Source organism: Pogona vitticeps, chromosome 1 (genome assembly GCF_051106095.1).
Source record: "Pogona vitticeps strain Pit_001003342236 chromosome 1, PviZW2.1, whole genome shotgun sequence".
In the NCBI taxonomy this organism is placed as follows: domain Eukaryota; kingdom Metazoa; phylum Chordata; class Lepidosauria; order Squamata; family Agamidae; genus Pogona; species Pogona vitticeps.
The window spans coordinates 205631943-205649870 of record NC_135783.1 but is presented as its reverse complement, the minus strand read 5'-3'; the positions used below and the strand labels follow the sequence as shown (position 1 = coordinate 205649870).

The 17928-nt window shown below is 45.7% G+C and overlaps 1 protein-coding gene across 4 annotated transcripts in view; it reads left to right on the top strand.

Moving 5' to 3' along the window:
* The first annotated feature begins 1631 nt into the window (after nt 1-1631).
* The window catches only part of B3GALT1 (beta-1,3-galactosyltransferase 1), a 440553-nt gene continuing 424256 nt past the window's right edge, over nt 1632-17928 (top strand). For 3 of the 4 annotated variants that reach the window (XR_013545771.1, XR_013545773.1, XM_072981839.2), the window contains exon 1: nt 1632-1900. The gene's annotated coding sequence lies outside the window, so the exon portion shown is untranslated. The remainder of the gene's footprint in view (nt 1901-17928) is intronic. The other variant, XR_013545770.1, reaches the window with a different exon arrangement.

The following is a 17928-nucleotide window of genomic DNA, read 5'->3' as shown; positions in this document are numbered from 1 at the left end:
CTTTGAAATCAAGAACTCAACTAGGACATTATCATTTTCCCTTACTGCCACTTCATGCCCCTTTTAATATGATCATGCCACCATTCCATTCTTTCCCACCTTTGTACACTTAAAAAAAATTAAAGTGTAAAATACCTTTCCTAAACCTAAATGCTTATAGCTGTGTTTTAGTTTTTCAAAAATGGAGGATCAATTTTTGTCTTTCTTGCTCCACCATTTCTAGGAGTTACTCCAAGTAACCTAACCCTCAAACCATCCTATCTAAGTACTAATTGGAATGTTTGTGGATCTCTTCTCCCAATTCAAGGCTGAAAACATGGACAGCATTCCCTCCATGGGTGTACGGCGGGGCCAGGGTGGGGGGCAGGAAGGCCGTGAATATCCCCCTGAAATCCTTGTATTATTTTAAGGTTCATAAGCGAGCACACCCTGTCCTACCAGTGCACACTATCAACACAAATGCTAATATGTTGCTCTGCAACTCTTGATTCCTTTCCCAGCTGTTCTTTTGCATCCATGTCCTTGCCAAAGAGCTCTGAAGATCTCAAAACCTTGCACAGATTTTGGGTCCTTTAGTTCGGCTTAATAAAGGCATTAAACGAATATTGTAAGTGTGTTACGCCTTCCTTTCAATCACAGGCTTTTTACTTACCCTGATCATTACAAGCCCTAGAGACAGCCAAGCAAATTATGGCATGAACTTTCGAAAGTAGACTTTCCAGATGCATATCAGGTAAAATCCAAAGAAACCAAACCAAAGAACACAAAAAAGACAAAAAACACGTGGCAAGCCTGAGATGCTTGCACAGAATCACAGGGCTGCCTCTCCTAAAACTTTCCAGGTGCAGCAACTCTGCCCGGCTGCGCGCCTTAGTAGCCACACCGTCGGAGACGATCCTCTCCAGTTTTTTGCCACGTGCCTGCTGGCATCTGGCATTCTCGCCACAGGCCAGTTATTCCTTCCCAGTTAAAAGCCTACCTGCCAGAGCACACCGTGGCACGCAATTTCAGGGCAAGGCAAGGACGGAGCGAAGGGAAGCAGCCGCTGGCAAAGGGCAGCCGCGTGGGACTGGAGACCCGGCAGGGGATCAGAGGCGCCCTGTCTAACTGGTAGGACAGGTGTTGGGTTTCCATTAAACACAGAGGGGTTCAGCAGCCAGGACGGTGGTGGTGAAGCGGGTGAGACCGAGACCCGCTTATTGCCCGGTCTCTGATCCATCCATCCGCTCATCCTTATCTTTCCCCCCCTCCCTTCCGGGGCAACTCCAATCCCGGCGCTATCGAGGCGGGGAGACCTTGTGGGGGGGTCGCTGTTAAGGTGGACGGGGACCCATCTCCTCCCGCTCCATCTTAAGCAATGCCTGCAGCAAGCGCTCCTCGATGAGCTGCCAGGGCAGCCGCCACAGCCGCCTCGCCTGGCGGAGCAGCAGCAGCAGCAGCTCGCTAGCATCCCACTCGCCCGGAAACCAAGCCGCTGAAACAAGGGGAGACGACGAGGAGGAGGAGGAGGAGAAGGAGGAGGAGGGGACCCCGAGCCCCCCCTCTCCTTCTTGATTGGCCCGCGTCTTCCCTCTCCCTGGGAGCCGAAGGAGGCTCCGATTGGCTGCTGGCACTTGTCAGTCGGCGGGGGCCAAGGTCTATTGCTGGCTGGGCGGGCGGGGGGAAGTGCGGCGGCGGCGGCGGCGGGTGCAGCTGCGGGGAGCTGGCTGGGCTGCTGGCTGGCTGGCTGGCTGGCGGATGGAGAAGTGATGCCGGCTGGATGGAGCCGCGGGTAGCCGCGGCCGCGGCGGAGGCAGCGAGAAAAGCAGGGCTGGGGAGCTCCGCGGAAGAAGCCTCTGCGCTGCCAGGCGGCCGAAGATCTGCCAAGTCCCGTCCTCCCCGCTCCCACGCCGCCGCACCGGTAAGGCTGGGCTGCCTTCGCGCAGCTTGCCCTTCTCCTCGATAGGGACTGTATGTATGAAAGGAGGGGTGTGTGTGTGTGTTCGTTCGCGTATGCAGGAAGGAGAGGGGCTGCGCGCGCGCGCGTGTATGTGATAGGTAGACATACACACATACATACACACGCACACACAAGCGCGCGCGCGCACACACACACACGCTCTCCACGCAGCGTGGATCCCGGGGTCGGACGAGCTGGCGGTGGATTCGGAACCGGCGCGGGGCAAGGGATGAGGCGCCGCCGGGGTCGGGAAAGGAAGGCGCGCGGCGGAGAAGGAGAAAAGGAGAAAGGGGGGCGTTGTTGAGGAGAGAGAGAAAGAGAGAAGGGGGGGCGGAGGCGCGGGAGAAGGCACGGGACTCCTCCGGCTGGGGTGGCGGTGAGGGCAGAGCCGGGCTGGAGCCCTTCGGGGGGCGGAGGCGCGGGAGAAGGCACGGGACTCCTCCGGCTGCGGTCGGCGGAGAGGGCAGAGCCGGGCTGGAGCCCTCGGGGGGGGGGCGCGGGAGTACTTTGTAGGGCAGGCTCGCCGGCTTCAGCATCGCTGGGGCGCGGATGCCCTTCAGGAGAGGATCCCGGCGAGAGGGAGGCGCTCCGCGTGGAGCCGCAAGCCGAGCGATCCTCGTTAAGATTAAAACGAAAAAAGAACACACAAAACAAAACCTCCCGGAAAGCCCAGCCGATTGAACTTTCTCGGCCTAATTAAAAAAAGGATTTGCATGAAAAGGGAAAGAAGGCAGGAGACGGCTCCGATGGGCAGTGCCCTGGGCGTGTGTGGCTGGAGAGAGGAAAGGCGGGTAGTTTTTGTGCGTGTGTGTGTGTGTGTAGTTTATTTTTAGAGGTGGGATAGCGAAGTTGAGGAGACACTACAGAGGACCCCGTGGCCCCAGGTGAGGAAGCCTTCGGAGGGGTTCCTTCCTAGGATCTCTTCTCCCCTCCCGGCGCGTGTTTCTCTCCTCAGCCAACCTCAGCCGCAAGTTCAGCAGGCGCTCCCTCCGAGTTTTGCTCTTGTTTCCACACACACACACCCTGTACACCCCCCTTTGCCGCGACAGGGTTTGAGGGAAGGGGAACACAACCGAGGAGCGGGGTCAGTCGTTGCTTCGGCGGGGAGGCGGCTGGGCGACCCACAGCCCCGCTCCTTTCTTGGCTGTTCGCCCGCCCAGCCCCACTTGCTGCCTTTCTCCCCGCAGAACAGCCTTGGATTGGGGGTCTCCACCTGGGGGTTCCTTCACCTGGTGTTTTTTTTTCTTTTCTTTTTTGGCGCTCCAAAGTGTGTGTGTGTGTGGGGGGGGGCTGCTGCTGAGAGAAGTAGGTGGTGGTGGGGGGGGGCTGAGGGAGAGCAGGGCTTTCTTTTCACGTCTGTAAGGAATAATTGTGTGGGGGTGTGTATAGAAGTCCAGTGACTTTCAATTTGTGAACTGTGGGATCGCCACAATGGGATGTCGGGTTATTTGCCTTCTTCCTTGACTTCCAAAGTATTTTGGTGTCAGGGCAGCTGTCACATTGCTTTCCAAGATTCAAGGAAATTCTTTGGGTTTTTTTTTTGTTTTGTTTTTAAGGAAAAAGAACAGATTGCCTATTAAGCAAATCGTTTTAACCTTCTGTTTTGGTTGTCATCTCCACAAGGGGCTAAAATGTTGTTGTTGTTACTCTGTGGGGAAATCATATTAAAGGACATGTTTGTTTTAAAACTTACTGGTGGGAATCGCTGGTTGTTTGGAATGGCATAACTTTGGGATTGCCGCTGGTATTTTTTCACTAGTCAGTAACGTTTTTCTTGATTTAGCAACAGCAGTGTACACGAGACCGATTCTGAAGGGATAGCCATGTACCGAAAATACAAAAGGACACTGTGGCACTTCAAGAGATGTCTTGTGGTGTGGTGCAATGTTTCATGGGATGAAACTTAAGTAAACAGCTGCCATTCTTGTGCATGTTTATGTCGCAGTCAGTCCCACTTTCGTCGGGGTGGTGGTGGTGGTGGTTCTCAGATAAGTAGGCATAGGATTGCAGGTAGCTTAGGAAGCTTCATGGTGTTGTCTCTCTCTAGACCATGAAACCTTGTGGCACAGTGTGTTTGTAAATCCCTTAGGTGCATCATAGAGAGTTCCATCGTGCCTGGGGATTGTACTCCAGCCTTAAGTGGATTTCATCGTCGTTTAGTCATTTAGTCGTGTCCGACTCTTCGTGACCCCATGGACCAGAGCACGCCAGGCCCTCCTATTAGCCTTTTGTTTCTGATCATGGGGCGTTTTTGGCAAAGATACTAGAGTGGCACTGCCATTTCCTACTCCAGGTGGATTGCATTTAGTCGGAACTCTCCACTATGACCTGTCCATCTTGGGTGTCCCTGCACGGCATAGCCCATAGCTTCTCTGAGTTACTCAAGCCCCTTCGCCACAACAAGGCAGCAATCCATGAAGGGATTTACTCAGAAGTAAACACTCCTAATCGGTGAGACTTGTTGCCTGGTAAAATGTGCACATATTTGCACATTGTCTTTTAAACTTCTGATTATTTAAGGGACAAATGAGGAGTCTCAAAGCAGTTAGGAAGAAGAACAATGAGTATATCCGATGCAAGCCAGTAGTGGCTCAGAAATGCATCTTGGAAAGCTGTGTAAGTCCTAGCAAGATTACCGAGGTCATGGTTACAGAACATTTACTACAAAATCTCATCTTTGAATAGGTGACAGTAATGTTTACTCAGAAGATACTGCCCTTGAGCTGAATGGACACTGTGTTTAATCCTAAACACTTCCAGAATGGTTCCTGGAAACCTTAATGTGGGCCAGCTGAAGTCTGCATTCATGGAGATATTTTAAAGTAGTTGTACAATGTTTTTGATAACTAAAAGCAATAAAATCAAATAAAATGTCTGTTTAGCATTGACTATGCTACTTTGCTGGCTGCAGTGCAGTACACAATTACCAGGGAGTAAGCACTGCTGAGCTCGGTGGGCACTTGCTCCTCAGTAAACACACACGTGGATTTCAGCTTCAGCTTTAGTAAATTAGCTGAATCAGTTCTGAGCACTAGATTTTTTGTTTGTTTGTTTGTTCATTACGGCAGCATGTAGGGTTGTCATAATTTTGTACAAATGAATGATTTTACAATTTAAAACATTAACTCTCTAATAAAGCAATAGTTGAACTTCGTAGTGATGGGGTGGATTTATATATTTGTGATGGAGTGTAATGCTTCTAAATTTGCTGAAGCATTCTGCCGCTGATGTAATTATCAGCAAGACTGAGCCAGACAGCAAGCACACTGGAAGAAGATGAACATATCTGTGATCTTCCATCTGATGTAAAGGCTAATCTACACGCTTTTCTAATGGTTTATTAAATAATGAGTTGTGATCTGCAGATACCTCGGCCTTATTGATATAAAAGTGGGACTTGGGGTAGGGTTCTGAACATTTTATTCCTTGATGAAAGCTAAGGGGGCATCCAAAATAATTTTCATGTTTCTCAAAAATCCTTCATTGTTTGAAGGACTTGAAACATACTACCAACTTTATGTGGTTTTCTTCTCTTTGCAAATGGATTGCCTTCTGCTTTTTCCTGGATATGTGGCTTCCAAACCTGACTATCATTATTTTCTAAACCTACCTCCTCCAGCCTATCCTGCCAGGATGACAGCTTAAGGAGGTGGTTCCTAATAATGGTTTTCAAACCATGCATTGAGGTCATTGTTTGGGTGATAACAGAGCCAAATATAGTCTTCCTGGTTCAGAATCAGATGCTACAATGGAAAACTGGCAGTAGCGACCCAGAGACAGAGCATGAGGACAAAGGTGTACATGAACCCACAATGTGGAATCCAGGGCCCCCAAGGCACAGTCCCAACTGAGCCACTGTATAGGACTAGCTAGATGGGGATATTATAGCCTTCTGAATGATATGTCCTTTAACTCTCACCAACCCTACCCACTATGGCCATTCCCACCCATACATAGAGGATCGTTTTGGTTATACAGTGGACGTAACGACTCTTGACTTTAGCAAAGCTTTTGACAAAATGCCCCATAACATTCTGATTAGTAAGCTAATTAAGTCTGGGCTAGATGGAACAGTTATCAGGTGCATACATAGTTGGTTACAGAACCATACTCTGAAAGTGTTGATCAATGGTTATTTCTCAAACTGACAGGAGATAGCAATCTATATACCACAGGGCTCAGTTCTGATCCTGGTGCTCTTCAATGTTTTTATTAATGACTTGGATAAGGAGGTGCAGGGAATGCTTATCAGATTTGTGGGTAACTCATGATTGGGCAAAATAGTGAATATCCTGGAAGGCAGAAGCAACATTTCAAAGAGATCTTGATAGGCCCATGCATTGGGCTGAAAAAAAATATGAATTAAATTTAACAGGGATAAGTGCAGAGTTCTAAACCAAGGAAAAAGAAACCAAACACAAAGTTACAAGATACTTTAGCCATATTACATCTGAGAAGGATCTTGGAATTGTTGGATCACAGACGGAATATGAGCAAACAGTGTGAGGTGACTACAAAACAGCCAAATGCTATTTTAGGCTGCATTAACAGAAGTGTAGTCTCCAAATCACATGCAGTACTAGTTCCCTTTTATTAGACACTGGTTCCGCCTCCTTTTGAGTACAGTGGACCCTTGACTTACAGACTTTTTGAGTTACAGACTTCTCTGGCCGCAAAATTTAGGTTTGACTTGCAGACTGAGATTTGACTTACAGACCAGAAAAAACCCAAAATGGAACAAAAACGGCCTGTTACGGGATTAATCTGTTTTCAGTGCACTGTAGGTCAATGGAGACTTGACCTACAGACTTTTTGACTTGAGAAGCGCCTTCCAATACGGATTAATTCCGTAAGTCAAGGGTCCACTGTACTGGACACCATACTTTAAGAAGTACAGAGAAACACTAGAACAGGTTCAGAGGAGAGCAACAAGGGTGATCAGGGGAGTGGAAACCAAGTTGTATGAGGAAAGACTGAAATAATTGGATATGGTCTAGAGGGGCAGGGTAAAAATCAAATAAATAAATAAAATAAATATGGGGGGAAGACTGAGGGGAGATATGATAACACTATACAAATACTTTAAAGGTGATAAAGAGGAGGGACAGGACATCTTTGTCCATCTCCATTATTGCAGAGTGAAGGACACATAATAATGGGCTCAAATGAAGCAGATTTTGGATCAAGATATATAAATGAAGCAGATTTTGACTGAACATCAGGAAAAATGTCCTGTTTGAGCATTATGACAATGGAAGCAGGAAGACGGTGAGCGCTCCAATACCAGAGGCATTCAAGAGAAAGCTAGACAGCTATCCCTGAGAGATAACTTAGATTCCTGCATTGAGCAGGGGATTGGACTCGATGGCTCTTTGAACTCCATTATTCCAGGATTCTATGGAATAGAAAACAGTTAGAGGGCCATAGGTTAATTACCATTGAGAGACAAACTGGATGCTTCATTTCTTGTTTCATCATAGTTGAAAAATGATTTGCAGTGCAATCTTATGCATGTCTTTGAAGAATTACCGTATTTTTCGCTCCATAAGACGCACCTTTCCATAAGACGCACCAATTTTTTAAGAGAAGAAAACAGGAAAATATAATCTGTTTTCTTCGCTCCATAAGACGCACAGACTTTCCACCCCCATGTTTTGTGGGGGAAAAGTGCGTCTTATGGTGCGAAAAATACGGTAATCCCCACTGAGGCCTGTGATGGTTACCGGTACTTCCAGTTAAAAAAATGTGTCTAGGGCTACAATCTTATTGACACAGCTAGGTTTTGAAAATACTGTATATCTTGATCCTTCAGATATGGTGAAAGTAGCAGCCAGTAACAAATTAGATTGTTGTTAATGTTGTGTCTCTGTGCTTTTTTCTAATGATGTTATACAGTAAAAGCTGGTTTGCAAACGTTGAAAAGTAGTTTTAGTCCTTAAATCTTTCATCACTACAAATACATTAGAATTATTCTGTCTTACTGTGTACGCTTTAGAAAATATATTTGCTTGCAAGAAATAGTATTTTATCATCCAGATTTATGTATTTTTATCATACTGCTCCAGGAAATTGCTAAACTAATATACAGTTAATAAAATCCATTTTAGTTTTTTTAGTGGCAGCAGCTAGCTGTACTGGGGAGTTGTGTGCAGTCTTTTCTGTCCCTAGTCTTAATTTGTTCTACTTTTTCCTGATCTGCACTGTTGGGAACAGCCAGTGTCATATTTTCTAATGGTTTTGTGACATAGACAAATGTTATTATGTCAAAAGAGTAGGCTGAAATCAACATACTGATTTTTCTTGCAGGGTATATTAGGTCTTGAATCTTTTGATTGGATTACTGTTTACTCACATGGGAAGACCCACTTATTTCATTACTATTATTCATTTAAATATATGTACAAGATAACACCACTCATATTTAGTTTAATTTTTCATTTTTGTGTGTGTGTGTTTATTCCAATGTCAGAATAGCTGATGAGCAACAAAGGAAAGAATTGAGAATCAGAATTAAAATCTCAATAGATCCATACAGTCAAGCAACTTAAAAGTAGTTCATCAGTCAAAAGCTTATTGTTTAAGTCATTTTTTATTTACTGTCTTTCTAAAACAGTAAAATTAATCCTGCCGGTCTTTCACCAGAAGGAGTGAAACAAACAGGGAGCCGTTATTGAAAAAGTCTTGTTGTGCCCCATTCAGTACATACATGTTTGTTTGGAAAAGCCCTTTTGACTTAACAGGGCTTACTTCCAGGGAATTGAATATAGGATAGTAGTAGCTTGAAACCTTGTGTTTCATTTTAAGATCAAAGTTATAGTATTCTTTTAAAGATCAAAGGTATGGTATGATTATCATCTTTTTTTTTTATTGAAATTTCTGGAAAATATCCAAAACCATCAATTCTGCCATTATAAAACAATCAGAAACATACTTTTTTCTTTTAAATAAAAAGAACTCCATATATTCGCGAAGGCTTTCATGGCCGGGATCTAATAGTTGTTGTGGGTTTTTCGGGCTCTTTGGCCGTGTTCTGAAGGTTGTTCTTCCTGACGTTGCGCCAGTCTCTGTGGCCGGCATCTTCAGAGGACAGCAACCTGAGCAACCTTCAGAACACGGCCAAAGAGCCCGAAAAACCCACAACAACCAAAAAGAACTCCTTTATCCCACAAGCCAGCTATGGAAAGCGTGCTGCTGATATACCGCCCCATAATGCTAAAGTGCTCTCTTACAAGTTAATTATGCAGGCCACACATCCCCCCCCTCCCGGCACGCAAGTTGGGTGATCATTCTGCCAACCCCGGAAGGATGGAAGGCTGAGTCAACCTTGAGCTGGCTACCTGGGATTGAACCCCAGGTTGTGAGCAGTTTTGACTGCAGCCTAGTATTTTAACCACTGCCCCACGAGGCTCCTGTATTTTTATTTGTTTATTTGATTTTTATACCATCCCTTTAGTGAACATGGTACTCTGGGTGGTTTACAAATGAAACTCAGAACTGAGATTACATTGTTTACCCTCTGTCTTAGAATAAGCAACTTTAAAAGGTGCATTCAGGTAGTATTGTGCCCTGTAGAAGAAGAACATTTCTTGTTTTAAAAATATACCCAAATCAAATTGACTGAATAATTGGCAAGATACTCATGCTTTTTAAAAAAAGAAATCTCCAGGTTTTCTGTGTTGTGTGCACCATATACACTGAATGTTTTTTCTTGAGAGTGAAAAATTCTGGAATGGAACAGACAGTGATTTTAACACATGCCAACCTGCTGCCTGGTTTAATTGCCCAAATAAAAATTATATCACAGCAGTAAAATAGCAGTGATGGGAACTGCAGCAGTAAAATGACTTCCATGCACGGAGCAGGAGAAAACAAAGCCTAGAATGTTGTGTTCTGCAACAGGCCGGACTATTAGACTGGCATCTGAGCCATGTATGGAATATTGGAGAGGAGTTTTCACTCAGTAATGCCTTCCACTTTTATTAATGCTTCTAAGACGAGGGACATGAAGGTTCAAGAGGCTGGTGCCACTACAGAACTACATTTTCTTTAGTTTGTTTTAAAAAACAATACATATCATCCTAATCTTGTTGAAGCAATCATACTTTGGCTGACTGAACTAAGCTGGAAATGTTGCTAATGGTTTATAAAGCTCTACAGGCTATATCCATTATCCACCATAAACAGGGCATGAGTGCAATCGCCCTTACCCATTTCGATCTCAGAGCGCAACAAACGAAACTTTGGACAATCCTCTAGAGCAGCCATTCTCAACCCTTTTTGGGGGGGGGCATGATCATAAACACGATGTGAAACAGATACGGGACAAATCAGGACTGTATAAGTCACCTAACAAACCTTATATGGTGGTGTGTGTGAAGATTTGTTTCCTGTCAGTGGCCCATTCAAATGTGCCAGGGCCCCCCAGGGGTCCATATGGCCGTTGTTGAGTCTGGTCTACAGCACATTTGCAGCTGCCCAGGAGAAGTGGCTAAAAGTTGCAATGCAACCATGAGCATCAGGTTAGATTTAGATTCAGTACACCCGAGAATGGAACCCAGCACTGAGTGAATGGAGGTCCTTTCCAGCTTCTTCCTTTCTTTTCTTCTTTTGCCCTCATGACCACTAGGGGGCAGAAGAAGCAAGTGTTGAGGATATTGTTGTTGCTTAGTCGTTAAGTCCTGTCCAACTCTTTGTGACCCCATGTACCAGAGCACGCCAGGCCCTCCTGTCTTCCACTGCCTCCCAGAGTTGGATCAAATTCATGTTGGTAGCTTTGATGACACTGTCCAACCATCTCATCCTTTGCCGTCCCCTTCTCCACTTGCCTTCACTCTTTCCCAACATCAAGGTCTTTTCCAGGGAGTCTTCAGATGACTGAAGTACTGGAGGCTCAGCTTCAGGATCTGTCCTTCCAGTGAGCACTCAGGGTTGATTTCCTTCAATATGGGTAGGTTTGTTCTCTTTGCAGTCCAGGAGACTCTCAAGAGCCTCCTCCAGCACCACAATTCAAAAGCATCAATTCTTGGGAGGTCAGCCTTCTTTATGGTCCAGCTCTCACTTCCATACATCACTACTGGAAAAACCATAGCTTTGACTATGCGGACCTTTGTCGGCAAGGTGATGTCTCTGCTTTTTAAGATGCTGTCGAGGTTTATCATCGCTTTCCTCCCAAGAAGCAGGTGTCTTTTAATTTCGTGGCTGCTGTTACCATCTGCAGTGATCATGGAGCCCAAGAAAGCAAAATCTGTCACTGCCTCCATATCTTCCCCTTTTATTTGCCAGGAGGTGATGGGACCAATGGCCATGATCTTAGTTTTTTTGATGTTGAACTTCAGACCATTTTTTGTGTTCTCCTCTTTCACCCTCGTTAAGAGGTTCTTTAATTCCTCCTCACTTTCTGCCATCAGAGTAGTATCATCTGCATATTTGAGATTGTTGATATTTCTTCCGGCAATCTTAATTCCGGTTTGGGATTCATCCAGTCCAGCCTTTGACATGATGTATTATGCATATAAGTTAAATTAGCGGGGGGACAATCTACAGCCTTGTCGTACTGCTTTCCCAATTTTGAACCAATCAGTTGTTCCATATCCAGTTCTAGTTGTTGCTTCCTGTCCCACATATAGATTTCGCAGGAGATAGATAAGGTGGTCAGGCACTCCCATTTCTTTAAGGACTTGCCGTGCAATTGTACGGTAGTTGGTGTGACAACCCCAGACCTACTGGGATATGCCACAGTTTCACTAAGCTGCCACCAACCATTCCCTGTAAGGAGTCACACAGACCAGGAATGGATTTTTAAACAAACAAAGGAATAAGGTTTATTTAAATAACACACAGGGAAAATAAAATGATCAAGTGAATAAGATACAGTAACGTGGCTTAGTCTCAATCATACATACACCAGTTTGGTTCACACAGAACACCTTTAAATAAAGCACAGACCCTGAACCTATCAGTTCTGGCTACCCATAAAGACACCTGAACCTATCAGGTAGGTACTGACTGACACACAGTAGTACCCTGTCTGACACACAGACTCCCACACCAGCTTCTTCTTCCCAGCTTCTCCTTCTACTTCTCCTCCAGCTTCTAAACTTCTCCACACACGCTCCACATATATATACAGTACAGCCCCTCCTCCTGATGTCCCGCCTTCCACTCCCCATAGGATGGAACTTTCCCTCCAAACCCATGACAGACAGGTAACATCAGTGCTGTATGTAACACCTCCCCTCTTTATAAGTTGTTTTGTAGGGGGAAAGCTAAAGTGCTTTTCACCAAAAAACAACCTGGATCCAAAACATACAAAAACAGTTATACATTAACATACAATACCATACTTACTCTAGGATAACCATATCAATTAGACATTTAAACCTTTACCATTTACAATACATCAAGTTACCTTTATTCATACAAACCAAGCATGTTTAATAAACAAGTACATTTAACCTTTGGTCACCAAAATATATACATAGTCCATGTTTCTTTCGCCATCTTCATTCTTCGGGTCTTCTTGACAAGGCGTCAGCAACACAGTTCACTGACCCTCTGACCACCTTCACTTCAAAGTCATAGTCTTGCAGGTTTAAAGCCCACCTCATAAGTTTACTATTGTGGGTTTTCATTGTCTTTAACCATTGCAGTGGTGAATGGTCAGTGCACAGAATAAAATGTCTTCCCCAGATGTAAGGCTTGGCCTTCTGGATCGCGTAGACTATTGCCAGACACTCCTTTTCCACGGTTGCCAAATGTCTCTCACCTTTCTGGAGTTTCCTACTCAGGTAGGACACTGGATGCTGGTCACCATTTTCATCCTCCTGGCAAAGAACTGCTCCTACCCCGCTGTTAGACGCATCGGTGTAGATGATGAACTCCCGGTCGAAGTCAGGAGCACGCAGCACTGGATAATGGACGAGCGCCTCCTTCAACCTCTGGAACGCCTCCTCACAGTCGCTGGTCCACGGGATGCGGTCATCAGTCTTCTTCCGCGTCAGATCGGTCAGCGGAGTCGCTATCTCGCTAAACCTCGGGATGAACTTTCTGTAGTAGCCCACCAACCCAAGAAATGATCTGACTTTTTTCTTGGTGTTAGGTCTGGGCCAATCACGAACGGCCTCCATCTTGGCCTCTAGGGGTTTGATCACTCCTCCCCCTACTATGTGACCCAAGTATTTTATTTCTGGGCTACCCAGCTGCAGTTTGTTCTCTTTGCAGGGCCTAGGCCAAAGCACTTCCTCCCCTGGGTCAAAGTGCCTCTCCCTGGCTTTCTGGTCATACCAGGTTTTCTTTCTGACCTTCTGAGCTGGCAGGTTTTCTGCTGCTAGCTCTAGGTTTCTCTTTAGGTCATTCATTAAAGAGTCTATATATGTCACAACGTCTTGTGGGTCATCCTGGGTGATCTGCTCCCAATTTTGTTTGATTAAATCAAGTGGACCTTTCACTTTTCTCCCAAACAAAAGTTCAAACGGATTGAACCCGGTACTGGCTTGTGGCACTGATCGATAAGCAAACAAAAGGGATTGCAGCTTCTGGTCCCAATTGTTTGGATTCTCTGCCAAGTAAGCCCTAATCATGCGCATCAGAGTCCCATTGAACTTCTCCGTTAACCCATTACTTTCGGGGTGATAGGCAGTGGTTTCCTTGTGTTTAATTCCACAGATTTGCCATAACCGTTTCATGAGCTTTGATGTAAACGATACGCCCAAATCTGTGATTATTTCTGAGGCAAATCCCATCCTGGACATATACCCCACCAAGGCATCTGCCACTGTGTTAGTTTCAATGTTAGTCAAGGGAATGGCTTCGGGGTACCTCGTGGCATGGTCCACAATGGTGAGGATGAACCGGTTCCCCCTCTTTGTGGCCTTGGGCAAAGGTCCCACAATATCCACTCCTATACATTTGAACGGGGTGTCAATCACAGGCAAAGGGCACAACTTCGCTTTGGTCCTGTCACGGTTATTCCCCTGCCTCTGACACACATCACATTGTTTACAGAACTCCTTGATCTGCTTCCCTATTTCAGGCCAGTAAAAATTCTGTGTGATTCTCTGCTGTGTTTTGTTCACCCCTAAGTGCGCAGCAAACATGTCAGAGTGCCCCCTTTGTAAAATCATGGGGCGATACTTTTCAGGTACCACTAGCTGACTTCTGATCCCATCTCCCCCTTTTGAGATATTCCTCAGGGTCTCTCTATATAAAATTCCCTTTTTCTCGCGAAATCTCGCTGGGGTTTCAGGTGTTAACTGGGTGTCTGTCACCTTTTCAAAACACTTTCGGAGAGTTGCGTCTGCCTTTTGCTCTTGGCCAAATTTGCTGTCTGTGGTTAAGGTTTCTACCACAGCTTCGGAACTACCCTCATCTGCTTCAGCCTCGGGCTCTCCAGTACCCCCCTGAACTGTCCCCGTGGTAGCTTGTGAGCGTGTAATCACTAGCACCCGCTTCACATGTTCAGCCAGGTCATTTCCCACGAGCACGGCTGCTGGCAGAGTCGATGAAATCGCTAGCCGCCACACTCCCCTCCAGCCTTGAAAGTTCACAGGTACCTCAGCTACTGGCAGCGAGATCACCTGTCCCTCAATCCCTGCCACCTTTATGCTCTCATTTGGGATTATATACTCCCTAGGAATAATATCTGGATGGCACAGGGTCACCTGGGAACAAGTATCCCTTAACCCCCTATACTGATGGTGAAGTATTCCTACGTCCACCCCTGCGGTTTCAAACAACTGTGAATCTGTTCTCACTAACAAGCAGCGCTTGACCTCCACAAGAGGACCATTTTCCTCAGCCTGATCAGCAGATGTAACTGTTCCAGATTGAGTAGCCATGGCAACAGGCTCCCTCAGTGACAAGGAGCTTTGCTCTTTCTGGACACAGAACACAGCTTTTGGCTTGGTTCCACTCACATCATGAGGCACATTTCCTTTTAGCTGCTTTAATTTCTCACACTCTGAGATTAGATGGCCCTTTCCTTGACAGAAATAACATTTTCTGCTGTACTTGGAGTCTTTCTCATCTTGTTTTGGTTTTCCCTCCAAAATCTGAGGTCTTGGTTTCATGTCTGAGGGCTTCCCTTCACCATGGGTCCCTCCCCCTTGCTGGTTTCTCCCTGGTCCCTGAGAGTACTTGCTGTAGGTTTCTTTGGGTTTACCTACAGATTTCCCCTCACCTAAGGGCTTTCTTATTTGGGAAATAAAATCTGCGATCTCGGCAGCTTCTGCCACAGATCTAGGTTTCCTTTCCCTCACCTGGAACTTCAGTTCCCCATGCAGGACTGAATAAAACTGTTCCAGCGCTATCAGGTCTTTGAGCTGCTGGTAGGTCTCTGTCCCCTCCTGAGATAGCCATTTCTCTAGCAGCCTCACCAGTTGGGCCCCCACTTGGGTAAAAGTCTGCTCTGGTTTCTTGGTGAGTGACCTGAATCTCTGCCTCAGCTGTTCCGCATTTATCCCATGTCTGGCAAACACCAGTTTTTTAAACTCTGCGAAATCTTTTAGCAGTTCCTCTGGCATCTCTGCATAGACTTCTGCCAGGCTGCCACTGATTAAAGATCGCATAATGGTCATCTTCTCAGTTTCCCTTACTGAGAAGTCCACAAACGCTCTTTCCACGAGGGAAAAGAACACCTCAGGGCAATCTCCCTTGTGGTATACAGGGAATTTCTTCAGGTCAGTTTTAGACAATTGGCCCACCTCAGAATCTCTATTGTTATTATTGTTCTGGTTCATCAGTTCCAATTTTCTTAACTCAAACGCCATTTTCTCTCTCTCCAATTCCATTTCAAATTGTCTCTGCCTCTCCCTTTCCCTTTGCTCCATTTCCCTCACCCTCAGTTCATGCTGTTGGGCTAGGACCATTTTTTTGAGTTCTGGGTTCTGTTCTTCTGTGCTGTCATCCTGCACTGAGCCAAATTCATCCTCAGAACCTTGGTCTACCTGTGGGTCTTTCACTTCACCCATTTCTGCCATTTGGCTTCGAGTCAAGGGCATAATCCCCCCCCAGAACAGGCTGCCTTCAAAAGTCAAGCCTCAAAATAAAGCGACCACTTTTTTTTTCTCTTTTGCCTCAGAACCAGCCTTCTATAGATTGCTGCTGTTCTTTCAGCACTAACTTGCAACTGTTGCCAGCCAGAGTCCACCCCCCTCTGCTAGGCCTCTCAGCAGACAGGCTAGAACACTGCTACTTCACTCAGCTTTGCCTCAGCTTTTTCCCGCCAAAACAGGTTGCCTCAGAGCTCCCTAATCTAGTCCCACCAATCTGAGGTTACACGTTCTTCCACTAGCCTACCTCCCCGTCAGGTAAGCCTAGAAGATTACCTACGCGCTCTCAGATTGTCCCTGACTAGACCCCCCCTTGCTCTGGGCACACTTGCCAAGGCTTTGCTGGACCACTGGACAACTGGACCAGTCGTATCCCACACGCTGGACACCAATCAATGTGACAACCCCAGACCTACTGGAGTGTGCCACACTATAACTAAGCTGCCACCAACCATTCTCTGTAAGGAGTCACACAGACCAGGAATGGATTTTTAAACAAACAAAGGAATAAGGTTTATTTAAATAACACACAGGGAAAATAAAATGATCAAGTGAATAAGATACAGTAACGTGGCTTAGTCTCAATCATACATACACCAGTTTGGTTCACACAGAACACCTTTAAATAAAGCACAGACCCTGAACCTATCAGTTCTGGCTACCCATAAAGACACCTGAACCTATCAGGTAGGTACTGACTGACACACAGTAGTACCCTGTCTGACACACAGACTCCCACACCAGCTTCTTCTTCCCAGCTTCTCCTTCTACTTCTCCTCCAGCTTCTAAACTTCTCCACACACGCTCCACATATATATACAGTACAGCCCCTCCTCCTGATGTCCCGCCTTCCACTCCCCATAGGATGGAACTTTCCCTCCAAACCCATGACAGACAGGTAACATCAGTGCTGTATGTAACAGTTGGAGCATTCTTTGGCACTGCCTTTCTTTGGGATTGGGATGTAGACTGATCCTTTCCAATCCTCCGGCCACTGCTGAGTTTTCCAAACTTTTTGGCATATTGAGTGTAGCACCTTAACAGCGTTGTCTTTTAAGATTTTTAATAGTTCAGCTGGAATGCCATCACCTCCAATGGCCTTGTTAGCCATGCTTTCTAAGGCCCACTTCACTCTCCAGGATGTCTGGTTCAAGGTCAGCAACCACACTGTCTGGGTTGTCTGGGACATCCAGATCTTTCTGGTATGCAGTAATTCCTCTGTGTATTCTTGCCACCTCTTCTTGATTTTTTCTGCTTCTGTGAGGTCCCTAGCATTTTTGTCCTTTATCATGTCCATGCTTGCACAAAATGTCCCTTTATTATCTCCAATTATCTCTGGTTTTTCCCTTTCTGTTATTTTCCTCTATTTCTTTGCACTGTTCATTTAAGAAGGCTCTCTTGTCTCTCCTTGCTATTCTTTGGAAGTCCACGTTCAGTACAGTATTCCGTAAGTTTCCCTATCTCCCTTGCATTTTGTTTCCCTTCTCTTCTCTGCTGTTTGTAAGGCCTCGTTGGACAGCCACTTTGCTTTCTTGCATTTCCTTTTCTTTGGGATGGTTTTTGTTGCTGCCTCCTGTACAATGTTACGAGCCTCCATCCATAATTCTTCAGGCACTCTGTCCACCAAATCTAGTTCCTTAAATCTGTTCTTCACTTCCCCTGTGGATAGGATATAGGGTTGCACAAATTTCCCTTCCTATTCCACTGATAGTAGCCAGAGGAATTAGGTAAATTTCACTACCATTTCTATAGCAAGTTTCAAGGACATTGCAAATGCTATTAATGGGTATAGGTCCTCAACTTTTGGGCTTAATTTCTTTCACAATTTGTGGAAGCCCAGTTCTGATATTCTTTTAGAATTACTAATGGTGGTCCAGCTGTTCAAATACAGTTCATTTACCAATGTTGATCTTCCCTTGTAAAGATTAATTGTTGGCCTTT